Source organism: Anas acuta, chromosome 1 (genome assembly GCF_963932015.1).
Source record: "Anas acuta chromosome 1, bAnaAcu1.1, whole genome shotgun sequence".
Lineage (NCBI taxonomy): Eukaryota > Metazoa > Chordata > Aves > Anseriformes > Anatidae > Anas > Anas acuta.
Window position 1 is genome coordinate 85,577,980 of NC_088979.1, and position 6,060 is coordinate 85,584,039.

Consider the following 6,060-nt stretch of genomic DNA (forward strand, 5'->3'; position numbering starts at 1 on the left):
TATTAGAGGAACATTTCTTATTAGAAAAACATGGAATCAGGAAATTCAACATCAGGTTTGTATAAGAGGACTACTGAACAAAATGTGAATAATATGCATGATTATAGTGTTTCTTAATTTCCTATTCATTTGTTACAATAGCTACATAATTGTTTTAATTTCATGTTTAATTATTTGAATATAAATCATAATTCAAAATTAAATATTTTCAAGAGGTAAACATAGTCAAGGAGTACCTTTCTACATTCTTAATCACAGAATCACAGAATCACAGAATTTCTAGGTTGGAAGAGACCTCAAGATCATCGAGTCCAACCTCTAAGCTAACACTAACAGTCCCCACTAAACCATATCCCTAAGCTCTACATCTAAACGTCTTTTGAAGACTTCCAGGGATGGTGACTCCACCACCTCCCTGGGCAGCCCGTTCCAGTGCCTAACAACCCTTTCAGTAAAGAAATTCTTCCTAACATCCAACCTAAAACTCCCCTGGTGTAACTTTAGCCCATTCCCCCTCGTCCTGTCACCAGGCACATGGGAGAACAGGCCAACCCCCACCTCTCTACAGCCTCCTTTAATGTACTTATACAGAGCGATAAGGTCACCCCTGAGCCTCCTCTTCTCTAGGCTGAACAAGCCCAGCTCTTTCAGCCGCTCCTTGTAGGACTTGCTCTCCAGGCCCCTCACCAGCTTTGTCGCCCTTCTTTGGACCCGCTCAAGCACCTCCATGTCCTTCTTGTAGCGAGGGGCCCAAAACTGAACACAGTACTCAAGGTGCGGCCTCACCAGAGCCGAGTACAGGGGGACGATCACCTCCCTAGCCCTGCTGGTCACAGTGTTTCTGATACAAGCCAGGATGCCGTTGGCCTTCTTGGCCACCTGAGCACACTGCTGGCTCATATTCAGCCGACTGTCCACCATCACTCCCAGGTCCTTCTCTGCCTGGCAGCTCTCCAACCATTCCTCTCCCAGCCTGTAGTTCTGCTTGGGGTTATTGCGCCCCAGGTGCAGGACCCGGCACTTGGCCTTGTTGAACTTCATACAGTTGACCTCAGCCCATCGGTGCAGCCTATCCAGATCCTCCTGCAGAGCCTTCCTACCCTCGAGCAGATCGACACACGCACCTAGCTTGGTGTCATCTGCAAACTTACTGAGGGTGCACTCAATGCCGTCATCCAGATCATTGATGAAGATGTTAAAGAGGACCGGCCCCAGCACCGAGCCCTGGGGGACGCCACTAGTGACTGGCCTCCAACTGGACTTGGCTCCATTTACCACAACTCTTTGGGCCCGGCTATCCAGCCAGTTTCTAACCCAACGAAGCGTGCACCAGTCCAAGCCAAGAGCAGCCAGTTTCTTGAGGAGAATGCTGTGGGAGACGGTGTCAAAAGCCTTGCTGAAGTCAAGGTAGACCACATCCACAGCCTTTCCCTCGTCCACCCAGCGCGTCACTTTGTCGTAGAAGGAGATCAGGTTCGTCAAGCAGGACCTGCCTTCCATAAACCCATGCTGACTGGGCCTGATCGCCTGCTTGCCCTTCAAGTGCCACATGATGACTCCCAAGAGGATCTGCTCCATGAGCTTCCCTGGTACTGAGGTCAAACTGACAGGCCTGTAGTTCCCCGGGTCTGCCCTCCGGCCCTTCTTGTAGATGGGCGTCACGTTTGCTAGTCGCCAGTCAGCTGGGACCTCCCCCGATAGCCAGGACTGCTGATAAATGATGGATAGGGGCTTGGCCAGCTCCTCTGCCAGTTCTCTCAGTACCCTTGGGTGGATCCCATCCGGCCCCATCGATTTGTGCACATCCAAGTGCCGTAGCAGGTCACCAACCAGTTCTTCGTGGATGGTGAGGGCCACATCCTGCTCCCCGTCCCCTTCCACCAGTTCTGGGTACTGGGTATCCAGAGAGCAACCGGTTTTGCCGCTAAAGACTGAGGCAAAGAAGGCATTAAGCACCTCCGCCTTTTCCTCATCTCTTGTAACTAAGTTTCCCCCTGCATCCAGTAAAGGATGGAGATTCTCCCTAGTCCTCCTTTTTGTGTTGATGTATTTATAAAAGCGTTTTTTGTTATCTTTAACAGCAGTAGCCAGATTGAGCTCCAGATGAGCTTTGGCCTTCCTAATCTTGTCCCTGCACAGCCTCGCTACATCCTTATAGTCCTCCTTAGTGGCCTGCCCAATTTTCCAAAGATTATAAACCCTCTTTTTTCTCCTAAGCTCAAGCCACAATTCTCTGTTGAGCCAGGCTGGTCTTCTTCCCCGCTGGCTCATCTTTGGGCGCATGGGAATAGACCGCTCCTGTGCCATTAGGATTTGCCTCTTAAAGAGCGCCCAGCCTTTCTGGACCCCTCTGCCCTTCAGAACCGCCTCCCATGGGACTCCACCAACTAGTGTCCTGAGCATCCCAAAGTCAGCCCTCCGAAAGTCCAATACAGTGGTTTTACTGGTTCCCTTCCTGGCCCCGCCAAGAATAGTGAACTCCACCATTTCGTGGTCACTCTGCCCAAGACTGTTCCCGACAATCACATCCTCCACCAGTCCTTCTCTGTTTGTGAAGAGAAGGTCTAGCAGGGCACCACCCCTGGTAGGTTCGCTAATCAGCTGCGTCAGGAAGCTATCTTCCACTTTCTCCAGAAACCTCCTAGACTGCTTCCTCTGGGCTGTGTTGTGCTTCCAGGATATGTCAGGGAAGTTGAAGTCCCCCACGAGTACAAGCGCTGACGATTTCGCAACTTCTGTCAGCTGCCTGTAGAACTCCTCATCCGTCTCCTCATCCTGGTTCGGCGGTCTATAGCAGACCCCGACCAGGACACTAGCCTTGTTGTCCCTGCCGATCCTAACCCAAAGGGACTCGATCTTGTCATTCCTAGCCTCGAGTTCTACAACATCGAAAGACTCTCTAATATAGAGAGCCACACCGCCACCCCTTCTGTGCTGCCTGTCCCTTCTGAAGAGCCTATAGCCAGGCATCGCAGCACTCCAGTCATGAGACTGGTCCCACCACGTCTCCGTGATGGCAACCAAGTCGTAGCCTGCCCGCTGCACGATGGCTTCCAGCTCCTCCTGTTTGTTACCCATGCTGCGTGCATTGGTGTAGATGCACTTCAGCTGGGCCATTGCCTTATCCCCCGGCCTTGCTATTGTTCCCCCTGGCACAGCCCCAACAGTCCTTGCTTCAACCCCATCCCCCTTCTTACCTAGTTTAAAGCCCTATCAATGAGCCCCGCCAGCTCCTGGCCCAGGATCCTTTTTCCCCTAAAGGATAGGGACCCGTCTACGGCCATCAGACCAGGTGCTGAGTAAACTGCCCCATGGTCGAAAAACCCAAGATTTCTGCGTAGGCACCAGCCCCGGAGCCACGTGTTTAACAGGTGGGCTTTCCTTGTCCTCTCCGTACCCCTCCCTGTCAACGTAGGGATGGACGAAAATACTACCTGCACTCCTGCTCCGTCCACTAACCGTCCCAACCCCCTAAAGTCTCTTTTGATAGCCTTCAGGCTTCTGTCATCAATGTCATCACTGCCCGCCTGGACTATCAGGAGAGGATAATAATCAGAGGGGCGTACCAGGTTGGGGATTTTTTTTTTTTTTTTTTTTTGTTTGTTTGAGAAAGCACTTTATTTTAAAGGTATATACATACTTGAATGTTTAACTGAAGAATATTTTAGTAGTATGGTAAATGCAGCACAGTTCACATTTCAGGTTGTTCAGCAGATGCTTGTGATTCTGGAGATTCAAATCGCTGGTGAAAGTTTGTTCGTTGTTTCCTCAGCTTCTCAGGCGCTTTTCTCCATGAAACTATTTCCTGTTGTTTAAAGTATTGTCTGTCTTCTTCATCCACAAGCACAAGATTTAAGAAGTACCTCACTGAAAACTTCTTGTTCACATCTCTCATTGTAGGAGTTTGGTCATAGCCCGCTAAGAAGAGTCTGGTAGGAATCGATTCACCTTTAACTGGTGCGCCATCCATTATTTCATACTTGGCAATGGTTTCAGTCTCCGTTGTGGTACTAGGTCCAATTCCAGTAATCTCCTTTTTGATCAGCTGCAACTCCATGTGCTGAATTTTTATTCTCACTAAGAGGAAATAAATTTTCCCAACAATCACGTCCTTTAAGTGGTATTTTGACTTATTGTATTCAAACTCTATATGAAGACAGTCTTCAATGCCTACTTCCATTTTAATGGAGTTGTTTACGTCCGGATAGGTAGCAAGCTGGTGAACAATCAGATCGTATTCTTTCACCATGTCTGACAGTCGTCTCACTATTGTCACTTTTAGAAAATACCTCAGTCGGACGTTGGCACCAATGTATGATTCATATGGCTTCTCAACCTGCATGAATTCAAAGTCATAGTTTCTGCTCTGGGTCAGTTCTCCAGGTAAGGCAAGTTCCTTTACTAGGTTCACAAATTCATGAGTATTGCTTTTGAATTAATAACATGTGATTAAAAAAAAAAAAAGATCTGACATAGGAAAAGCAGTATATTTGGCAGGTATGTACCTTCCTGCTCTACTTTTCAAAGTAGAGCATTATCACTTCCTTGCAATGCAAAGACTCCTGGATGCTTTTGTAGAATCATAGAATCATAGAATATCCTGAGTTGGAAGGGACCCTTAAGGATCATCAAGTCCAACTCTTGACACCGCACAGGTCTACCCAAAAGTTCAGACCATGTGACTAAGTGCACAGTCCAATCTCTTCTTAAATTCAGACAGGCTCGGTGCAGTGACCACTTCCCTGGGGAGCCTGTTCCAGTGTGCAACCACCCTCTCTGTGAAGAACCCCCTCCTGATGTCAAGCCTAAATTTCCCCTGCCTCAGCTTAACCCCGTTCCCGCGGGTCCTGTCACTGGTGTTAATGGAGAAAAGGTCTCCTGCCTCTCGACACCCCCTTACGAGGAAGTTGTAGACTGCGATGAGGTCTCCCCTCAGCCTCCTCTTCTCCAGGCTGAACAGGCCCAGTGCCCTCAGCCGTTCCTCGTACATCTTCCCCTCCAGGCCTTTCACCATCTTCGCAGCCCTCCTCTGGACACTCTCCAACAGTTTCATGTCCTTTTTATACTGTGGTGCCCAGAACTGCACACAGTACTCAAGGTGAGGCCTCACCAGCGCAGAGTAGAGCGGGAACTCTTTTGTAGCTCAGTCGAAAATCTGATCTTATCCCAGACAAAGCCAAGATGCTGCTGAACAGTGCCACCTGCCTCCATGAGGTCACACCTGCTAAACTGGTATGTAGAAAGCAAAGAGAAATGAAGTGTATATAGTAGTTGTATATCTGTTCTCAGGAATGCCAGCGTGCATCATCTAAGATGTGATACTTAATGTGCATTCAGTGCCATGTAGGTAGAGATCAGTATCTGTGAAAACCTTGAGTGCTGGCCTAACAAAAAAAAAAAAAAAAAAAAAAAAAAAAAAAAAGATAGACCTTGAGCCTTGTTTCTTCCATCCAAAAGTGGGTACGGAGTTAGTTGGAAGTAAAACTAGCTTCTTAGTTCACCCAACAGAAATAAAGAAATATCCATAATCTTGCTATGTTTTGTGCTGACATACAGTTTCAAACTGTTTTCATTCCTTATTCATTTTACACCTCTGCTGCATCAGGGAGGCAGGAAAACACCCCAGACCTGCATCCTTGCAGAGAATATTGCTGTAGTGGCTCAGGAGTCCCTTAGGACTGGAGATTCGGCCATGAGAAGGGACATGTGCTCGGTGGGAGAGTATGGCTGTATGGGTGCGGAAGCCATGCACTCTGTTCAGGGAGAAAGAAAGATTCAATATACCACTGAAGGAACAATTTCTGTGTTTGTGAGGGTAGCAATAAGCAGTGTGATTATGTCTAAATCTCACATAGGTATTATTATTCATAATTATTATTGACAGGACAAGTAGGAACCATAGCAACCAAGGGCAGCTTATTGAAAACTGTTTTTTGCCTGTGTTCTTATTCCCGCTCCTCCTTCTACTATTTTCTTTCTGAAAACATATATAACCTTTTCCAGAACAATTGATTCCTCTGGATCAATCTCCTCCACATACTTAATAATGCCTTAGTAACC

The 6,060-nt window shown here is 47.7% G+C and overlaps 1 pseudogene; it reads right to left on the reverse strand.

The window, feature by feature from the left end:
• Positions 1 to 3,568: 3,568 nt before the first annotated feature.
• Positions 3,569 to 4,427, reverse strand: LOC137858638 (vacuolar protein sorting-associated protein 26A pseudogene; annotated as a pseudogene).
• Between the last annotated feature and the right edge of the window lie 1,633 nt (positions 4,428 to 6,060).